General features: G+C 38.0%; 1 protein-coding gene across 9 annotated transcripts in view; it reads left to right on the top strand.

Moving 5' to 3' along the window:
- Nucleotides 1-23,355, top strand: part of LOC116425485 (CUGBP Elav-like family member 1-A) — a 495,366-nt gene that overhangs the window by 134,182 nt on the left and 337,829 nt on the right. The window contains exon 1 of one of the 9 annotated variants that reach the window (XM_076367238.1): nucleotides 12,009-12,029. The exons of the other annotated variants lie outside the window; for them this stretch is intronic. The gene's annotated coding sequence lies outside the window, so the exon portion shown is untranslated. Of the gene's footprint in view, nucleotides 1-12,008; nucleotides 12,030-23,355 lie in introns of those variants that run through there. 9 annotated transcript variants of the gene reach the window in all.

Here is a 23,355-nt window from a genome sequence, read left to right as displayed (position 1 = left end):
AACGTTTAATTTACGTTAATGACGTATCGCTGGGAAATTAATTAGAAATTGATACAGCCTGCCACTTGTCAACGTCGGATCTATAGAACGTTGTTCCTTTGAAATGGATTCATTAAAATTTCGCTGCTGCACCCACCGCTGACAAATTGTCCCGATCGGTTACTCCGATTATTATTTTTACTAGAACGATCAGGTTACATGCTCACTTCATTATTAATGCCCGCGCGTTAATGAAATGTGCGTCTCGGTGGTGAAACCGATACGAAATAAAGTGTTTTTTTATTATGATTGGACCATTCGATACCGAGAATGTCACCATAAGGAGTAATAGATACAATTCTACGGTTGTTTCAACCGCCGTTGGCTCTTAGTGTTATTCCCTCCTATTTGCTTATCGCTAATCCCCTTTTTACCGATAGCGATAATGAACAAAGGTCAGTTTGTTAAGACGTAGGCTTGCAGTGTTGTGAGAACGGCAGCGCAGTTGTAATGATGCTGACAGTGTACTGTTACGGGATCGCTTTTAATATTCTCGAAAATGAAGTTTCATTTTTAGAATATTGTACAGAGGCAACGTATTGATTTTCTGTTTCCTTTTTATTGTGTTTTTCTTTTCTTGGAGCCGTTTTACATCATTTGTAAATTAATTGGTTGCTTCCGAGGTAGGGAAAAAGGAATATTTAAAGGTGAATCGTATTATTTTCATTTTTTATATTTAATTGAGGTGTTCCATTTCTGTTAATTACAATAGAAAAATATTACATTTTGCACGGAACGATTTGTACAAAATTCCTACAAAGAAATTCTCCACTATTGATCGTGGTTAACCTATTAACTAGACGACTTTTCCGCCATGAAAACTAACAGTCCGAGAAGAATTGTATCATAATAAACGTAAACACGATGTAATTAACGCTACTGCAGATAATAGCGAGATAATGGCACCATTAAGTTCTACGTCCTCCAGAAAATGAGCGAAAAAGGAAAACTTAATCAAAGATCCTGACGAGTTCAACTAGCAAGTTAATAGGTTAATGCTTCCCCACTTAATAAGTTAATGCAAAATTGTAAAAAGTTCTAAAACGTTTTCACGCTACCGTTATTTTATTTTTATGATAATTTATTCTCAATTAATGAATTCGATGGATTTCATGATTGTCGTGTTCAGTTCCAATTTTAATATAATAGAACATCGCGTATGTAATGTAGTTATTTATAATTACTTGTAAAAAGTGTTCCGCGTGAAAATTCTTATGTTTTCTTTTTTAATCGTTCATGTAATGACTGTCGTTGTATGACTTTTATACATTCTACGATTAATTTTTTTATCAATGTTTTAAATAAATATTTTCAAAACATATATTAGAAGGTAAAGTAAAAAATGACATTACTTATGGGATGGCCCAATATATTAAGAAGAACGCTTGGAGATATTTTTAATAGGCAATAGCAACTAATACTGTAAGTTGAAGAAGCGCGACGGCGGTTTGGCGGACAAAGAGCGTATCGACACGTATTTGCAAAGTTGCATCTTTCGACGGGCTGCTTTGGTGGCTGCTGAATGCGCATTCATCGGCAATTTCGCGTGGAACAGTTTGCGAGGCGGGAACGTGAGGAGCGACAAGTTCTGCATACTCTCCATATGCAGCGCGGAACGTGCATCCACGAAGAGGTATTCTTGTTGTTGGTTGAATTACATTTCCAGAATTTCTAATACGACGCTAGAAGTTCGTTGACGAATCGCGGAAGAATCACCCAACCGAGGTGCGCAAACGTGGATGTGTCTTTATGAATTAATTTCCATCTCGCAGCCTGTAATAATTGAATTCTCAAGGACTCGGATTCAGTAGGAACCGGTATCGTAGTTCCTTAATTCCACTTATCGTCGTATTCTCGTTGAACCGACCCACATAATAACAAGGAATTATTATTCCTATGTTTCTATTAATACTTTAATTATTGTTCTGTTTAACATTGAAAAGGGAATGGAGATGTTTTGTAAAAGACACTTTACAGATTTTGTTACTTCAACAAATATCAACTTATACTGACCTTACCATTAAAAATATTGCTATCAAAATTCAATTATTCAGAGTTAAAGAATTATAAAATTCAACAATTACTAAAATAAGTGATATTACAACATCGTTAATATCACGACTTAACAGCAATAATAAACATCCATAAAATACTTCTACATTTTAATGTCTCTCGTCCACATAATACTCGTAAAAGATCCACATGCTAATAAATTATTTTGCTTCCCGAGCGAAAAAATTCTCCATTGCGCCGCAGAAACGCCAAATAATCGGATTGTCAGGCGGCACTCGCAATTTGTCTTCGTAACTAGCTAATTTAAAGTTCGCCAGAATTTTTACCGGAGGCAGAGTGAGAACCACTGGCCAGCAGATCGTGGTGGCGGAACGGTTCGTCGGGGGGTGAAAGAGAGGGTTGGCTCGATCGACGACTATAAATCAGGAAGGACACGCGAAGCTCGCCGTTCTTCCTGCCTCTATCAGGACAAACTCCTTCCAGGAGCACGCTTCCAGGGAAGTATCGACCAGTGGATAGAGGAGAAAACTGAACTTCAACCGGAGCATTCCTCCGTTCGCGAGGATTCTAGCCTCCCTTCGACATTAAATTTACAAAAGGAATGCTTAACGTTTCCCGTCGTGGCGCGCGCCGTAATTGCCGCGACGGACGTCTCGATCATGCGATGCACTTCGAGGAAACAATGTTGTAGAATCCTGTAAACGTTAGCTCCGCTGTCACTACGCTTTAATACTTTCTTGCACGGAGAAATAGATCACCGGTCCCATACTTTCTTTCGTTTATTAATATTAAAAAGGGTTGCTGGTAATAGTCAGCAATAATGCTGGTTAATATTAGATTTATGTTCGAATTATATAAATTAGAATTTGTGTGTGTAAATTGCGGAGGAAATGTGTAAACGAAATCTGAATATGTTTTTTAGGAATATGTAGGATTTGATAAAAGATAATTGGGGGTATTTGATAATAAAAATATCAAATATGGTTCTATAATATTTTGAAAAAGGTTGCTATCAGAATGCAATTATTAAGAGTTAAAAAATTATATATTTATTAATAATACATCGCTTTAGATATTGTGCTTTTTCGATGTAGAATTAATATTTAGAAAATAGTGTTTTCTGCAATCACAGTTCCAGAAATCTACTTTCGCAGTGATGAAATATGGCCAGATTGCCCATGCGCAGAGTTCCGCTGCGAAATTAGTATTTTATATTTGATAACATTACTAGAAGTAATGGGAACTGATGTGTTTGATTAAAAAAGAATTTTAATTAGCGTCTGTTTGCCAGACAGCGAAATACCAACGATAACTGAATTATGTAGCGCTGAAAGGCTATTTCCTTTCGGGAATCTCCAAAGAATGATGCCTGAAAGATTCACCGTTTTCATGAAGCGTGGTGTAATAAAGGTTCAGCATGCAAACAACGGGAGCCGGCCGTGCAATCGTTCTAGCATGCAGCAAATTTGGAGCGAATAACAAAAGCCGGACAGCGTGTTTGGCAATTTCGCGTGCACTAGCACAATGGCTCGATTCATAATTTGAATAGCAGCAGTTTCGGCGATGCCAGTCGATACAAATGAACTGGTGAAAAAGTTTTCGACGTATCATGGGTCGGTTTTGGCGCTGGCAAGTGGCTTTGTTCATCGGATTAATTAAACACGTGCGTTGAATTCGTTACCATACGTTCCTCCCATTAATACGCCCGGTTGAACTTGTTACCTAAGCAACGATGTTCACAGCTCGCGGATCCCGCGGAGATGTTCGAATCGTTGCGATTATAGGAAAAACTGGGCCGGACTTTCGTATCGATAAAACTTTGTAGTATATTAATTGATTTTCGTGTTCGTAAAATTATTAACGTAATTTTAATCATGACTCCAATCGTGGGTCTTTTTCGATAAACTGGATGTCGTGTAAAATTATGTTCAACCCAGCAAAAAAGCTACCATTCAATGCATCATCAGTAATGATATGTATTTTGAGTAAAATGTGACAGTATTCTACTTTTCTAATAAAAATAGGCTCAAAGTAAGGGTATATATTCGGTTGCCTCTGATAGTTTTAATATTTTGTTAGACATTGATGCAGTAAAACAATATATATTATAATGTGCGTTACGTGTAAAATGGTCTATGATATTGCTATTCTATGTTGATGTTCATTCCATCATATGCAATCTTTTGATCTTTTTTCTGCGAAGAAACTAAATTTTCAGTGTACAGGAAGCTTCACACAAATTTAAGAGGTAACATTAATTTAATCAATCGAGGTTATGTTTAAAAAATATATAATACATATAATTGAAAGAAATCTTTTTTAACGCCAATACACATAATCATCTTTTATTTTCCTATATATTCATCAAAGATTTACAAACATTCGTCAAATCGATTAACTTCACTTAAAAATTGTTTTCAGACTCTATTGTTAAAGCGGTTCATTACTCTTAACTTCTCATATTTGTAATAAATTTCCTTGTTATCGATATATAAAATTCAGTACGAGTCGAACTGGTTCGTTCCGTGTACCTAACGTTAAGACACGGTACCTTGATTGATACCTCGACCACAACGAAACGATACTGGGCCACCTGAAATCCGCGAGACAAATCAGAATCGCGGAATTCTGCCGTAGATCAGTCAGCAGTCCGAGCAGCCATTCTCGGTCGGAATACCCTTCCTGGGTCGAGGTACCCGGTTCCCGGGCCGTGATATCCATTCGGATACCGTGGTCCGACGACAATGACACATTACCGGTGGCCCTAACCCTGCGCACTCTCTCTCTCTCTCTCTCTCTCTCTCCCTCCCGCTCTCCCCCCTCCCCCCTCTCTCTTCTGGCCCAGCTACTAACGCCGGGGTCATATACCATCGATGCATAACTGGTAATTACACGAGCCAAGCGTCATTACTGCGTCCCCGACCCTTCCTTTATTACTCGGCAACGGCTCCACGGAAACGGCTTCACCGTAGAAATGCTATTTGTACCTGGAGTACGCGGGTGTAGGGCGCCGCGCTGTGCTACTGGCGGGAAACGATCGACGAGCTCGGTCAACCGGTGAAGAAACGGGCTGCCAGCCGCGCCGGACCGTGCGCGGCAGGGAATACCCATTCTTTCTGGCCACCTGCGTCCACGAGTGATCCGATGTAAAACGCTGAATGGTTGTACTCCGGGGGCCGAGTGGAAAGAAATAGCGCGCAGCCGTTATTCGACTGCGGTGGCCAATGTTGGGCCGGGCAACTGTCTTTGCGGATAGCTAAACTGATGCATAGCTCGTGAAGTGTAGGGTGTTAAATGGAGATGATCTGGATTCGTTAGTTTTTATAGGGTTTTGGATATTTATTGTTTATTTTAGTGGTTTTTGGAATTTGTGATTTTGAGGACGCCTTTGACATTTGAAATGCACGGTGTACATTTTGTTGGACCCCTAACCATTTCTAAGAAAATATGTTCATGTATATGGTTTGTTTTGTCAGTGAACAAACGGTTGCTATCTCAAATTTAGCTTATGTTACAAAGTTTGCCAAACCAAAAAACGTTATTAATGTGGACCCCTGACTACATATTCGAAGACTCTCAGGGGTCTGTAGATCATAGTTTAAGAATCGCTGGTCTGTTCTATTTTATAAGGTATTAATGTATTCAAAGTAGATGGAGACTGTGGTTACCAAGAGCAAATGCGACGGTTGCTTTAGAAGCTACAGTAGATCATTAAAAACTGTGGTTGCAAGCTAGAATAAAAAATTATGGTACGGTCTTTGGGAATTACATGTCCCATCCATTTCCAATATGTTAAGTAAATAGACGATTCAAAAAAGATGACAGGCAGAAGAATGCGGGTCTGATTGGTGTCATTGTCTCGTCACTATTCAACCCTTATAACAGCAACCGGGTACCCCGATACCTATTTCTATCCATTCCTCTACACAATCGTTACATTCTTTAAAAAATCTGACAAAATCCCTTTGGACCTCCATCATCTAAACACTCACTCATCTACTAACACTGCAAAAATAACAAAATTATGAACAAATATTCTAACATTAAAGAATGAACAAACACAAACGTTATTCCTAATATGAGTGTCAACGTCTTATCCCGATCTCCTTCTGGACGTACATTCCGTTACACCTAGAAATCGACGAAGTACTAGGATAGCGTCAAAGGTGGTAGCAGACCGAGGAAACGGGGTTGCCCGGGTGCTCGTCATCTCCGTGCCATAGAAGCGTTTCAAAAGCTTGAAATGAAGACCGTTTTTGCCGTATTAGACGGGTTCCTCGGTCGTTCCGACGGTTTACCGCGGCGTTTAAACGTCCCGGTGAGGCGCGGCGAGGACAGAACCGCCGACGGAAATGATCGTAATCGAATCGCAATTGCCCTCGGAACGGGGACACCGTACGTCGATGATAATCAAGCGATCAACAGTGGCTTGACTCCGTTGACGCCAGGTGCTAATAAACGGCCGTATGATTTGAATTCTCGTGCGACCAGTTCGCCGCGGCGGTGGCTTGCGCCTTGCGGTTTCCAATTACAGTATGCCGGGCGACGTTTCAGTGACCTCTAAGGCGGGCTATCCCCGTAAGCTGCGTGGTGTATGGCGGCGTGAAGGAAGGACAGGCCTGGGGGTCGGGGGACCGGTGGTGGAGGGAGCTAGGGATGTAATTAACACGACCAGTTTGCAGCAAGACACTGCCGTATCCGTCTTCCAGCCCTCTAGCCCTACCACCTCCTTTTACGAATGATATCCCTTCACTGTTACGTAATACGTGCCTACCTAAGACGCGGAGGTACGTCTGCCGCACATAACTTAGGGGACGCTTGAGGGGATCGATCGAAGATGCTGTCTGGGTTTTTCAGCGCCTTGTGTGCCAACTATTTTGCGCGTTTAACACGTTCACGCTGGCTGTATAATTTGCATTTTTCGGTGTTTGGTGACGCTGTTATTCGTGTTTTGGTTCTTGCGATGGTGATGTCTTTAATTGTTAGTTTGTTAATCCTTTCCACTTGGAAGTCTGCTATTTCGTTAGAAATATTTGACATTTTCTGACGGGACAAACACGATATTTTTTGAAACTAACTGAAAGAGAAATTACACGTCAATTGAAGAATAAAGATGTTTCACATATTGATGCGTTATGCGAAGTACGATATTGAATATCAAATTTTATAGTTTCACTGCATAAAATCAAGTAGTGGATTGTACGTAAATTTAAGTGATTTATATTTCTGCCAGAATTAACTGAAAAATCTACAGAAATTATTCAATAAAATAATGTTCTAATTTCGTTCAGCATATTCTCTATATATTTCTTACAATTAGAACATGTCGCCGGTCGTGGCATTTTCGAAAATATCTTTGCAATTCACCAACGTGGATCGCTTTCAATATACCTCACTTTTTGCCTGCACGTAATTGGAAGGAACTGGCAGCTAGTGTAATCTTTCACAGGCTAAAGCGCACATGGTTAAAACGGAAAAGCTAGTAATATCCAGTGTAGTGAATATTTAGTTATTATGCAGTTGCGCTATCGCTTTAATTGGTTAACATTTTCCGAGTTGTGCACACTAAACGTAGGAAATTATTTAAAATGAAGAGACAGGCACGTAGTTAACGCTGACAGGCAGTGAGACGCAAATGTAACTTCGTTCAACCATTGGTTATCAGCCTTTGTCACACATACGAGGTTTTACCAATTTTAAACATACCATATTAAATTAAAATACTTAGTCCTAAAATAATTTAATCATACTCCTTGTCAATAATAAAACGACGTAAATATTGCATTTTGTACTTCAAGTAACAAGTATGTTAACTTATGCAATTGTAGTATTAACTAATTAAAACTAATAATTTAAATAATTAATTAATAAATATCTGCCACCATTTTCTGAATAATCTCTTACTATAATTTGATATAAATATTTTATATTAAACAGCTGCAACTGCAACTAAATAAAATAACATCCAGTAAATGATAAATCAATTTATAATAAAAATACAGTTAATGCGTTAATACGTAATTATTTTAAGAGATATTCATTTGAAAGCGGCAAGCAATTTAAGAATAAGATCGTTCCATTGAAAAGGTAAACTGACAAGACATTCAGCTCGATCAAAGTTAATTCCAACGATGAAACAAATCATTCTGGTAACAAGAACCCCTTGGATTTCATTTCCCGTCGGTTGCGGCGAACCTGCCGGCAAAATTGATTCGATTTCATGTACACTTCCTACACGAATATTTTTCTTCCGGAAATTACTCGGTGCAGTCCGCGGCCACGATCATCCTACTACGTTGTCGACCAAGCACAACACAGTCGCCGCCCGGTGAATTGCAAACTCGAATCGTTATGCGACACAGAATTGCATTCCTTAATGAACCAGTTCGCGTAGAATCATCCCCTGAGGGGCTTGTTAACAATCTCCTCGTATCTTTCTCTTAAAACAGAAAAGTGTCCCCGTATATGTATTCTGCGGTACAGATGGGACGATATCAACGCGCGCAAAGAAACGCGAGAAAATTAGAATTGCTTTTTTACCAACGGGTTATTTTTATAGCCTGGAAATGTTTAAATATTCGGGAGATTGAACCTCGTAATACAACGTACGTGATCGTAAAAATTTCTGATTATCTTTTAACTTGATGATTAATTTCATACGAAAATATATAGGTTCTATGGTTTTTGAGTACTTCCAACAATTAGTTTTAACAATTTTATAGTGGTATCGTTATACCAGTGAACTGTTGAATCGTATAATCAGTTCTTTTATTTTAAATCTATGCGTGACTGAGACGTATTGTCGGCTGGGTATGTCGAACATGAATGAGAAGAATTTGTTTATATCAGAAAATATAAGATTTATAAAGAACAACGTATCAGTTTTTAAAGAAATTAATTTTTCTAATTAATACTTGTATGGATTTACTGAAAAATACATCATTTTGAAGTTTTCATTTTTCGTGTAGCGCTAATAGTTTCCAGGATGTTCAACAAAATATTGTTTTCATTCGTACCTTTGGGGATTGGTTCCATCTCTTCGCCACAGTAGATTGCCTCTAAAAAAATACGTGTCGAATATTTTTCAGCATTGCATCTTTCTGCAAAATCTCATCAAAATCGGTGATTGTCATTGCAGCATGCTCTTCTGTTTGTTTCAATAAATTGGGTACACAAAGTTTGATGTATTCAGATTTTTATGATCAATCATGTGTACTCCACGTTCTACTTATGTGTAACATACACGACGGCTTATTCAAGTTAAACATTTTCAGGATTTCTGTTCATATTGAGAATACGAAAACAATTACTTAGTATAACTTATGAAATTTGGGTACATGCATGTGACAGTGCTAAAAAATTCATTTTGAATATTATTTCCTCTTTCCACATTTATCTTTGTGATAATTAAACGTTATAATAAAAATAAAAATACACTCTACAGTTTATGATGTTAACACTTTAAAATGGGATTCAGTTAAAAAATGAATTTAAGATATGAAAATACAGAAATATAAAAATAAAAATAATGTATCAATTAATTTCACTTAATATTAAAAAATACTAACCACTCACAATGACACATTTATGCACACGATAAACAAACGAATAAAATGCAATTAAAAACAGGTTTCTTATTCGTCCCTAGATACAAATCGATTTTCTTAACATTGTTCTTACTCCCATAAGCATAAAAAGTAATTCAAATCTTCATTCTAAATGAAACATCGATACTTCGTGATACATTTAGGTTAAGTCTAAATTAGTACTTATTTAATTATTATAACACATTATTTATATTTCACTACTATTATTACCATGATTATCGCTATCATTATTAATACATTATTTCTTAAAAACAAAGGTAGTCCGTATAATACGTAAGTACCGAAACATTTCGCCCAACATATAAACATCTCCACGGCCGCCATTAGTTTGCTATTCGAAGTATTCAGATCCACCCAGAGTTCTCCTCGACGATCCTGAACTGTATTCGAAACGTATCCGAGGACATGTATCCGGCTCCTCTCAGATCGTAAATTTCGCTCGGTTCGAGACTATGGGATTGGTAGCACTCGGGAGGAGGGGGACTACAAATTAGAACGACAGAATTATATTAAGTGGAAGGTTCGTAAACTCGGAGAGCAATGAATGTAAGATGTTTCCGACGAATAGATAGGAACCACAGGGGCTAAAACCTGCTCCGGTGTCTGTCGTAAGTTACAACTTGCCACTACGTCTTAGGTGATGCGCGTAAGGGCCCCATTACGCGGAGTTACGATTACGAGTCGTGCTGGTCGTACAGTTCGTTTGCCATTTCGGGGGGCTTCGCGTTCGCCGCCTGTCAGTCGTTTCACGTTTGCGTCTCGCTGAAGCTCTAACGCCGTAAGTTTGATCCCTCCGTCTCGACGGGAAGGTCGCGACGCGCTAATAAACGAACACGAGAGAGTTCCTCGAGAGGGGGAGAGATTTCTCGCTGGGACTGATAAGACCGGAGCCATACGAGCGTTGAAATGACGAACGTTATGGCCGACGTTGCAACGTCCGTCGCGGCGTGACATTATTTTAGAATCAGTTACACGAAACGCCCGTCGAATACGACGATGTCAGGTCTTATCGTCTTAGAAGACGTTGACGATTGCTACGATTTTGTTCAACATTCGGCGGAAATGGTGTTTGATTCTTTGTTCGTTTTATGGAACTAGTCATAGGAGCAATAAATTAATGTTCGTTATTGTACCAATATGGAGCGTTAATCGCAATTGTCGAAGATAATATGTATCTAATAGGTATTTAACTCATTCACTGGCTTAGTTTCGGTAAGTCATCCTTGATCAGATTAATTTTTGCTGTGACTTTTTAAGGAGTGGATGAAGATTAAAAGTTTTCTTGATGTGATAATATAGTAATTTTGTATAATAAGGTAAAAGCGCCAGCAGTTAACCAGTTAAGAAAAATTTTCTGCGTAAATAATAGTAAACGTTTATATAATTATAATGCTTATGATAATAAATAAGTATTGTAAAGCAATTACAGTGCAACCAACAGTCATGTGACAACAGTTTACTGTACTGTCTACTGTCACCATAATGGTAACATCAAGCTTCGATATATAAACCCATAAGTTAGCAATAAATAATTTAACCATTCGTGCTTTTCTTCTCTAGTATTTAAGATTTCCATACAAACTTTACCTACCCATAAAAACAGATCATAAAATTTAAAAAAATCCTTACCCACAAACGTTTAACGTCCGTCAAAATTGATGTCCGTTGTAACCTATTTCGGTTCAACGCTCGTATGACCCTAGCTTAAAATTGCTAGGGACATCAAGAATACATTGAGTCACTCTGGCGGAGAAAAGGTTTCCGCGAAGACTTCGAAGGCGGAAGATTGAAAATGAACGGTTTTAGGGAGCCGGGTCGGGTTCCGCGAATCAAGAAAAATGACGGTGTAGCGCGCGGATACGGTACAATGGCCATTCTCTGCGCGTTGGCGGCGGGCCAGCCGACAGAAGGGAACACGTGTTCAAGATTAGCCGGCCAAGACAGGTGCCACGGCTACGCGAACGTTCGGCCGCGTTTGTGACCATTGCGAAACAGCCACCGGGCGCCGCTGGAATTTCTTTAAAGCTCGGGATCCACGGTATTACTTCGATCCGGACCAGTTTCCGCCAAGAATGCTGATACGTACATTGAATTCCGCGACATACCAGGTTGGCAAACGTCGGGGCATTCTTGTTCGTTCCCGCTTCGTTCTTAGGTCGCGCGCGTAACTTATGCAGTCGGCGCTGGCTGATTGTGTACCAGCTACGCCCACGCATTACGAAGACGTAGTGTCGCTCGAGTTCTGCTAAGCATTAGTGTTCACTGATTCTGCCAGGAATCAGTCGACGCGGTATTTATTTCGCGGAATTGATTGGAAATTTGGATCTTTGAAGCTGTTTTTAGTGAACACGCAGATTTACGGTGTCGCTCGTATGTTTCGAATATTATTTCTTGCCTTCGGTTGATTCGGTAGATATTCTGTGTTGCGCTATTTTCATACTTCCTGTTGCTTTTGTGTGACGTTTGTTTTAGTAAAGAATATTGTTTTATGAGTTTGTACGCTTCAAGTGGTTTTAAAGATCGATGGCCCTGTTTGGAATTAGATTATTGGATTTCAAGGACGAAAATACTTTTTTTTCTCAACGAAAGGAGTGTGAAATTGTTTAGCGAAATCCATCTGAAAGGAAGGTTATCTGTTCTGATAGAACATTATAAAGAATATAGATCAATCATTACAACTTTAACATTTCTCAGTGACGGTTTTGAACTATGTATGTGAAAATTCAACTATTCATGACTTCTTTGATTAAGCAATGAAAATTTCATTTTCATCGAATGAGTTATCCTAATTTTTAAGCAATCGAGCAAATAAATATGATGTTACATTTATATTTAGAAATTATGAGAGGATTCTTAAAATCGTGCATCATTTTGTGCTGTAGTTGGTATTCCAAGTGTATGATTGTATTACATTGAGCGTAAAAATTGTATCATTACCGCCATAATCGATATCTTTTTTTCTCCATTCACTTTCGCCGCGTGAAATATCCCACTAAAATTTCCGGCGAAGCTCTAAATCTGTTCGATATAACAAGCAATTTTCCCTACGATTCTATTTCGCCCGAAAATAAAATTACTGCAGTTTAAGCGACGACTAGAATATCGTCGGGTTTTCCACTTATTCGGGAGAACTGCAGACGCGGTTATACGTTTCTACAAAACATTGGGCACGATAATCGTAAAGCCGGGAATGGGTTAGCTCGCGTTTTACGATTCTCAAATTTCGCAGCTCGTAAAGCTTTCGATTTAAATTCCAAGGAGAAGGACTTTTGAAGCGGCGGGCCGGCCGGATGCCCAGGTTATTGATGTTTTCGTGCCGTATGACCGCGTGGTTAGCGTTAAATTTAACTGGTTCACCGTGCGCTGTCGACTGACGTGACATATTCGCATGTCGGAAGCATCGCGTTTCAATATAAATATAGGGATGCTCTGTCGTTTGCCGGGAATTGATCATTAATGATGCCAGCCTTTGAAATACATCGAAAACTTCACATGAAAGTGCCCTTTCAAGCAAATATTCAGGAATAATTCTCGAGTTACTCGAGATACACCATTTTTATGGATATTTTTATATTTACAACTTGTACAATATATAAATAATTGTTTGAGTTCTAAGAATTCTCATTTATTTCTTTAAAACGGCTCGAAATTTATTTGACCGATTTTCTGATAAATGTTATAGGGGGATCAGTCTTGATGGAAACAGATGTAGAGGGTGATAGAGAATATCAAACAATTGTAACCTCAGTTCCAATCAAAGTTGAACTAGGTGCACATCTGAGTAAATTGAGCTATTTCAATTCCCTGCTGAATGAAAGTGTAAAAGCAATGTATATGGAATTTACACTCAAAGAAAAATGATTAATTATTCCTTTATGTAGCCTTTATTTATATTTATTATAGTACGTATTACTTCAACTCAATCTTTGGAAATTATACTATAAAAATAAATCATTGTTTCCTCACTTGTTTGGATTCTTTAAAACTTCGTAATGGCGTAACAGTACGAAAATAGATATCAAATAATTATATACTTAAAACAAAACAGAAAGGTATAAAATTTTCACTCTTATACTATTTAACTATGTATTCAGTACTACTACCCACATTCATTACCAGCGAACATAGATTACCAAAACAAAACCGGCCCCTTCGTACAAAACTATTAAAAACAAAACAGTCTCAGCAAACACGACCACAAAAGAAATCCCCAAGCAAAGGTTCAATTAAACCAGCGAGAGCCAAGGTTCCGTCTCGATGTCACGAAGAGATTAGTCAAACAAAACCTCAAAGCTCTCTGTAATGCGTGTCGCGTCGTCGGGGGGCGGCCCGTCTCGTAAATCAGATCGCGCATAGCCGCCTTGCGTCCGCGGTGTTCGGCCGGAGCCATTTTCTTGACCTTTCACGGGAACGATTCTATACGATAAATTTTCGTTGGCATTGCTCGCGAGCAATACCGTGTAAGACAGAGCTATTTATAACCAGCCACCGTTAAGTTCCACCGGTAGCCGAGTTTACGCTAACTTAAACCGGCGAAGTTTCATCAGTGTCTGAGGGAGAGAGTCGAATGCTTAGAAACTCTCGAGCCAGGAACTTTCGAATCGTTTCGAAGGGATAAAAGAACTTTCCATTCGGGTAAACGCTTTTAATGAGAAAATATGATGCACCGGCGTTCCCCGCGACGCCAATTAGAAGAGAATGCTTCTTTCCCCTCCGTTCCACCTCCACTTACCCCTACGCACCTACTCGATTAACCAACACACCGTCACACAACGGACTTTCTCTTTCCCCTGATTATTTCTCTCTTTCTCTGCTGTTCTCCCTCATCCCTCCCAGTCGGTCCGGGTCTATATTATCACTCCGAGAGGAGGAAGTAACCCGGGCCTGGGTATTTTGATGAAAATCGTAATGCAATAGGCATGTAATACAAAAGGGGATGAAAGACGCCCTATCGAAGCCCTCGATAAGACGATCGACCCTTCTTATTCGTGTTCATAACTACGTACCCGTGGAACTGATAGGGTACGGTTTTTTTGGGGTGGACGCGATGTGGGGTACGGGGATCCACCGTCTCGGACCCGCGGTCCCCGCGTCGGGACAAGTTAATCTTCAGATTTGGAAATTGATTTCTTGACGAAGATGGACGTCGGTCCGTTGAATAAAAGGGATATCGTGTTGCCGGCTCGGGGGACGTCTGTTGGAAAAGTGACGAGATTGACGGGGTTATTATTTCAGGAGTGTTGTTTAGGTTTCTTTTCGAATGAAGTTGAAAGAGATTGATGTATTATAAATCTGTAGTATTTTCTTTTTTTATTTAATTTCATGATGTGTCGTGATGGGATTCTGCTGGTTTTTAGTTTAATTTAGTGGACATAGGTTATAATGACAGATTATATTAGTATTATTGATAGGGTGGACTGTGGGAAATTTAGAAAGTTAATTCTTTAGAAATACTTAATGAGTACCCATTTATTATAAATATTAATAATAAAAGATGAAAGAAGGTTTAAAAACATTTTGTTGCAAACAAGAAGGAAACAAAGGAGAAATGTTCACTCTACATTTTTTAGTGAATCGTATAATTCATTCATTTTTGGAAGAGATCCAGAGTTTTATTAAAAAATCCTTCAGTTAACGGTATATAATTCAATGATGCTATCAGTTGATTCTATATGACATATCCAGTGAGCAGAAAATTTCTTTAACCTTTTATCATTTATTAATAGTAAAATGAGCATAGTCATGAAAAAATCGTATGGTGAAGGGTTAAACAATTAAGTTAAACAGAATAATCAATAACTATAACAGTGTTCTTTTATTTTCACTTTTCAATCCAATTTTAATTGTTTGTAATTCATTTAAATATAAATATCTATAACTATAATAGTATATTTTTATCATCGGTTTTTAATATAACTTTAGTTGTTCCCATTGGTGACTGTATTGTAACATATTCATTCACGGAATGCTACAGTTTCCTTTGTTACATTTCTCAGCACAGAATCGTTTATTCATGATGAAAGTAAGGTAACGTCGCTGTCGAGAAGTTCTGATTTGGTAGATTTCTATATGAATAGTGACGAAGGAGACAGTCGATGACGGAACTTTCATACAGATAGCGGGAACACACGCGTGTCCTAGCCGCCGTCGTTTTCTGCATGCGAGCACGTCGTGTAAATTTTCTCTCTCTTTCTCTCTCTCTGCCCCTCTCTTTTCATCCCCTAACTGAAACTTCCTTGCCCCTTTCCGGCGGCGTTCTGACAAATTCTCGGATAAAACATTCGCTGGGAGCCTGGGACGTGCGTACATCCTTCGCTGTACGTGACATTCTGAATAATTTGATGGGGACGATACAATCTCCCTGATAAAAATAATAGAACAGAATAGTTAACGTTTAATTGTTCTTGTAATTAATTCATAATAGTGTTAGTACGATTATCAGTTGTCTCGTTCATAGTTCAAACTGACTAATTCCAATCTTTGAATGTATTCATATTTTTATGTAATTTCATTAAATCTCTCTGTTTCCAAGAATTAATCTGTTTAGCAAATGAATGGCTCAATTAGAAATTCTTATTATGAAATGTACACACTTAACAGTATACTCCGGCTAAACTGATAAAGAATATTAATCTGTAGAAAGTTTTTAAAGGAAGGGGCTATGCGAAGTAAACAATTTTTATGGATTTTATTAATATTTTCATTACTTTTTTTGTTATTGATTATACTTGCTGTGAAACCTTTTGTTATAGAATTACGAAGAGAGTTATGTAGACTTAAAGAAATTTTAAAGAACTTTTAGGCTTAAAGAACTTAACCCATTTGCGTAATTAGTCTATATATAAACTCAATTTTCCTGATCACTATCACCTTTTTCATACTTCTTAATCGACTTAATCTTAACTACTTAATCATTTCTTCTAAATCAAAAAGATGCACTCAGCTTTCTTTCTTTGTAGTTATTAGAAGGGGTTTCGTAAACTTTTTTACAAATGTACAAAATCTACTTTTAATTTTGAAAAACAAAAAACACTTGCTACGTGATACATATTCAAACCATATTAGTAAAGTTCTTCGTAATTGTTTCAAATGTCTTACTGTCCTGTTCAGTTACGAACTACATATAGTGAACAGTACAAGTGACAGTGAAAGTACAGCAGGATAAAGTTATGTACACAGACTGAAAAAAAATTACATGGAAAGAAAACTTTTTCCAAGTAGCAGTATTTCGTTTGCGATATCTTCCTATGTAACCTTCTATTAACACGAAATACATCTACCATATAAAAGAAGAGTTTCTGCTTTTCTTTGTCAACATACGATAATGAAAAAATACCATTTTGATTCAGTAAATGCATAACAATTAAATTGAGTGAATCTCTTACAAAAGTCTGAATTAAAATATATATACTCGAATATTATATTATCACAATAGAACAATTTACGAATTTGTAAACAACCCGATATTAAAGATCATTTCAGTTAAAAATAGTATATGAGACTTGATTCGTTATTAGCTCACTCTATTAATATTAACCTTTCACCTTCATTTTCCCATTAACGATAACACCAAACTAGCATTGATACAATGAACCAACTTAACTTTCTCACTCGAAACCTAAAAACGAATAGAAACATACAAAAAGAAACACATATCAATTATCCACAGCACCATCCCAACGAATCCCTAAGTCTTCACGACCCACGAATAATTACAGAAACGAGCGAAAGGTATCTGTATCAAATTCATCGTCACTCGTTATCACAGAACAAATCAAATTGATTCCTTATCCTTTTACTTTCCGTTCCATGTAACTTGCTCGATCCTCCATGATTCAGTACGGCAAACAACCTGCACGATCGAAGTGCTCACTAAATCCGATAAAAAGGCGAAAAAAGAAGGAAACAGTAAAAAAAAAGGTCGATTCTGTAATGGATGATGAGATTGGAGCAGTCCGTGAATATTTATCGAGAGCACTCTGGACAGCCGTAGGCAAGGATGTCCAGGTATCGAAGTGGATAGAAGGGATTGCTTCTCGAGGAAAACGGGAGGAAGAAGCAGCGGCTATGGCCGAAGGGTAGAAGGGATATAATCCGAGGTAGTCGTGCAAAAGTCACCGAGCATCAGAATTGAATCGCCACGGATTCGAACCGCCTCGGGCGACTGTCACGCGCAGTTAGTTCATCGACTTCCTACGCCGATGCGATGCTTACACGCGTTTGCAGGCTTCGAAATGTACGCGGTAACTTCGCCGACCGGACCGGGTTAACGGCTCTCGTCGAGTGATCGATAATTGGAATTGTCCTTTCGTTAATGCGAGCCTTGGCGAATTTGCTCGCTGCGGACGTAAACGCCGGACGATGCTAACCGGATGTAATCGTTATTAATAATTCGATCGTCCCATAAATTCGCGCCAGTTAGGAAGCTGACGCGGTACTCTCCCGGCGCAGTCAGATTGCTCGGAATTGGTAACGTGATGTAGCGGTGACGGCGGTGGTCAAGTTTCGGGGAATATTGATTTGAGCTGGTCTTGTACAGTTGCTTGGTAATTGTTTATCGTTGGCAATGTTCCTACAGGGAGATTTGAAAATCAAACAGATTTCATTTTAGAGTGGAGGGGAATTTTGTGATTTAATTGTACGGGATTATAGATTATTTTTCTGCAAATGTAGGGGTTGTTTACGCGAATTCCAGCCATTGTTTTTTTCGTTCATTGTAGGAACGGGAGGAGAATGAAAGCGCAATGCGTATGTGGATTTTTTAGCTAAATGATAGTTTTAATTAAAATTTGAATTATCTGACTTTCGTTTGGTAGACACAGTTGGAGATTACCTTTGTTCCTTGGAAAATATTGCTAATGTCGGAAATGTGTACTGGTGGATATTATTACAATACATTTACCTATACATTGTATGGATCAACGGACTAAACGAGAAATTAATTCCCCAGAAATAACTTGGATACGTTTCAATCATCGCTCTTGATTTTCCGAATAATTTGTACAACATTCTAATTTTGATAACTGTCTAATTGCAAAACCTAATAGAACTATGCTATTGCATTACGCAACAGGAATAACCAATCATATTTGTTATTCATTCATCCCATTCACATACGGCACGTTCACCGATCGAACAAATAATTGTGCTGCATCGTTTCATGTATAGCTCGATTGCTTAATTAACGTCATCTGTTTCACCGTTGCAATTTCTATGGAATTGCTGTTAGCGAAATGGCCGTACGTCACATTACGAACCATTCTTTGTTAGTATCCCCAGAAACAATTGTGGATAGAAAATGTTATCGAATCCGTTCAATACATCCAACGGGAAATTAAGTAAAAAGATAATATTTTATTCTATCGATTAAAACGTCGCGAATACAATGTACAGATTTTTTCCGTTAAATTATTTGTACCTTTCGCCTTTTTTATACTTAAATGTAACCTGCTTTTGACCATTCTGATTCGGAAGCTCCCTTAACAAGGCGGAAGCAAGAACCTCTACCGTCGGTGTTTGATTTTATGAGGATAACATCGCGATTATAAAGGAGGTCGGCAAAGCACAATTTTAGCACCATTATAATTAGCATCAAACGAGACTTCATGCAGCGTGAAATCGTGTTTTATACGATCAGCAATAAAAGTGTCAAGAAATTAATGCGCAAAATTCTCGGAGTCCATTAATGTCGGAAATATAAATTTCGTTGAATATGCAAATAAATGCATTCTCAGCTTAAAGGAAACGATAAGATCAGAAGTATACAATCGGGAAACAAAATTTTTCTTTACATAATAAACATCATTAACGCCATTTACTTTTTATAAGAATAACATATAATTTAATTAAACCGGCGGCACACATTACTGACGACCACTAGAACGCAATTAGTTAATTCAATTACAAATCGTTTATTGGGATTTCAAATCGAAGCTAGCACACCATTGAAATTTCGACACATTACAATAGCTCCCATTCAAAAATACAGAAAATAACTGGAAATCGAGTCAACGTGTGCATTTAAACCCTCGATTTTAATACACGTATTCATAAATAGATTACAATTCACCGAACTTCGTTTCACGCACAATACTCATCATCAAAACAGTGCTCCGATCACCCTTGAAATTCGGAATTTAATAAACGCTGCGCCACATGAATGCCAACCGTCCAAAGGCTCGCGAAGCAGTTTTTAGGCCGGACGTCAGAAGCGACGGGATTTCCCTAGAAAATAAAGAAAGAAAGGCGGGAGGAAATAGGAGGAGCCGGAGAACTTCGGAAGAAAAGAAAAGTCTGACGACTTTACACACTGCCGAATCACATATTTCCAATTCAATCTGCCTTCGCCTCGCCGACGAGCGATCGAACGAAAAACCATTATTCTTTCCTTGGACGGCTGCGGGGAAGGGTGGGGGACGAACGGCAGGAGCAGAGGGGAGAAATTGCGAGGGATGAGAGAGGAAGGCGAGACAAAGAGAGAAAGAAAGGGAAAAAGAGAGAAGAAGGAGGTAAGGGGGTGGAAAGGTGGTGGAGAATCGTGGTCCTGCGGCAGGTTCAAGACGAAGCAGAAGAAATGGAGAGTGAATCGGATCGTGCAGGGGTTGGGGTTGATAGTGGGTTGGGTCACGAGGAAAGGTTGGCCCGATAGCATTGTCGGGGTAGCCTCAGCTACGAAATATTACCGGTTATTCCTATCCCACCCCACGCGAATTCAGGGGTGCAGTCATCCACTGATAATCGTACCGGATATGTCGTAGATCTTGCCGGTAATATTTACGAGCGATCCCGATCCCTGTGTTTCATCTCTCCCCTCGTTCACTCTCGCGTGGTCACCGCAATCGTTCTTTTTTTCTCTTTTCTATCGGTAGCTTGAGTGCATGCTGTTAACGCAGCGTTAACTTTTGGGAGTGCTTAAAAGTTTTTGGATTGGTTTATTAAATATAGATTTGTTCGTTCTGTAGTTTTCTGTGAGTAATTGTTTGGAGTTTACTGGTTCTGATTTGTAAATTTTGAAGGTATAGCGGTTTACTGCGTTCTTATTTTTTTCTAAGTGAGGCTATTATTGCTTTTTTTAATTTTCTATCAGTGGTTTGAGTATGTGTTGTTAATGATGGAGTGAATATATTTGAGGCGTTTAATATTTTTTAGACTGATTTGTTAGTTAGGTATTGAAGAATTAGGTGTTTATATTTTTTATTAGTACTAGTTTGAATTTTAATATTTCTATTTTATATTGCTCCCTTGAGAACAAAACACTTTGAGTTACTCAAGAGTAATTTTATTGATAGTTTGGATCTTCTTTTTCGTAATTTTGGATTTTAGGTTCTTTGTTTGTAGTTTTAATAGTATAGTTTTATTGAGTCTCGCCGATGTGCCTAATATTTGTAGAAAATATTTCTTTATTTCTTCAGCAAGCCACTCCGTAGGAAATATCGAGGAATCTGTTTTGTTTATTAGATCATTTCGATTCTCCTCAGCCATTCAGCCCCTTTGCTACAGCTTTTATTCACCCCTCTTCTCGGAAGGGATATTTCGTTTCCGAAACTGCCTCCAATAATCGGCCCGTTATTCTCTCTTCGTTGAACCATAATCTGACGATCGAGCCCAACTTTGCGACCCTCCGAATTCTATTGGCGCCGAGTAGAAATTCCACCATTGTCCGTGTCCACCCCGTGCTAGTGTGGCGGTTTATAAACGATAATGTACGTGCCCTGGGAAATCCCCTTTTATTTCCCGAAATAGTTCTTACAAAATGTAACCAGTATTTTTTCGGCAACGTTTAGTATCGAACGTTCGGTAACATATTTCCTTTTACAGTTCTCTAGCTGTATAATATGTGCGATAAAAATAATATTGCTTACCCGATTTTAGAAACATGTCGTAGGAGTACGTAAAGTTTTATTACATTATGAAAATATCTTTGTTGCACTATTTATAATTTTTAAGTATATCTGTGAACGATATGATTTTATATATGTAGCAGCTGTAATACACATTATAATAATTGAATATGTAATATTTGTAATATTTGATTATTAATATCTTCTATTTTTCTTATAATATTTGTTGCATTAGGTTAAATATTAATCTATCTAGATTAAATTGAAATAACATGTTGATATTTAATTAATATCATGAAAATAAACCTCATATAAAATTTCGCAGCGTGTATAACAGAAAAATGGAATTTTGTGAGATCTAATTGAATATTAAAGTTAAAGTGTATTATAATACAATTCAATTTAAATAAGCAGATCTTATGAATTTTTCCAAAATTAAATTAAGTACATGCTTTATTTTATTATCAATTCAATAAATTCTTAGATTGGTGTAGATTGAATTTCAGTATTAGATTTAGCGAATTAATGCACGGGACTGGAAATATAAATAAAGTAAAGTGATAATTCTGTGTTCCGAGAGAAGCAGAGGGCACACGCATTACAGAAATTATTTCATTCTGCCCGAGTATAATTCCGGGCACAAAAATAAAGTTTAATTAGTCCGCGGAGTTATAGGATCCCACATATTCTTTCCCCCAATTCTAATATTACGATTACCACCTCCTAATGTAAAATTCTCTTAAGTTGCTCATTCTGAAAATGAGATTTTCGTCCGTACCACTCTGCCCACGATGAAAGCAAGCACTTCGTTTAATTAATTAAGTACCGAGCGGCATAACCCGCCAATTTTTGGATCCAATTAGTAGGAGTGAGCGTTACAACGTTTTTCATTTCGTCTCACCGCAACGAAGACACTTGTCAGGTTTACGGTCGGCAGTGTCTTGCGATAATTGAATCGTACTGGTTTATACGAACTACTGAATGAAAATATAAGCGTAATCGTTGGAGCTTCTGTTTCTGAATTCGGATTGTAAAAGATGAAGGGTATTGAAGTTACATGTAAAATGAAAATGAATTTACTTTGCGAAATGACAATTCTAAATACATATCTGTTTATGACAAGCTTCATTAGTATAGAATTAAAAACCATTCATGCAATATTTTCCAAGGTAGCCATAGGAAAGCTTTGTAAAATACGATTTTTTTTCTAGATTGGATATGATCTTGAATTATTTAATCCTTCCGCGTACCAATTCATCCAGATTCTAAAAATTACAACACGTATATATTTGTCACAGAGTCTGAAAAATGCAAAAGTAAAATTTCGATATTTTTACATGGAAAACCAAAACGTTTTGATGCGACATACTTAAGTCATTTTCGGTGGATTGAACAGTTATTTGCAGGAACAAATATTTCGTTTCATTCGTGTATTTTCGAGAAAGATATCATCTTTCAGCTTTCCTTGATGGTGATTACACGTGCTAGGAACCACCGTGTACTTATGTTATTTACCAACGTATGCATATGACATGCATGTAACAAAGCATGGCGATGCGTGTACATTACGTACGTATGTAGACTCGTCTCTGGTTAAGCATGTTAAATTCAGGTTTCGTCTGAAATCTAATAACCGCGGAGGGTAACTATTTTGTAATTATCAGATCCAGTTCAGCGAAGCGTGAACGTAGGGAAGAGCGAACAAATATAATGAGAACGAGCAAGAGAGACCGCGCACAAGAGACTCGTCACACGCCGCGCTCGGTATATTAAAGCGCGCCACGAATTGTGTCAATATGTCAGTTACTAATGCGCCATAAAATTTTCTCATTATTTCTCATTATACTTTCGCGAAA

This window comes from Nomia melanderi, chromosome 4, assembly GCF_051020985.1.
Source record: "Nomia melanderi isolate GNS246 chromosome 4, iyNomMela1, whole genome shotgun sequence".
Taxonomy (NCBI): domain Eukaryota; kingdom Metazoa; phylum Arthropoda; class Insecta; order Hymenoptera; family Halictidae; genus Nomia; species Nomia melanderi.
The sequence above is the reverse complement of the archived record's forward strand: the minus strand, read 5'-3'. Positions and strand labels throughout refer to the sequence as shown.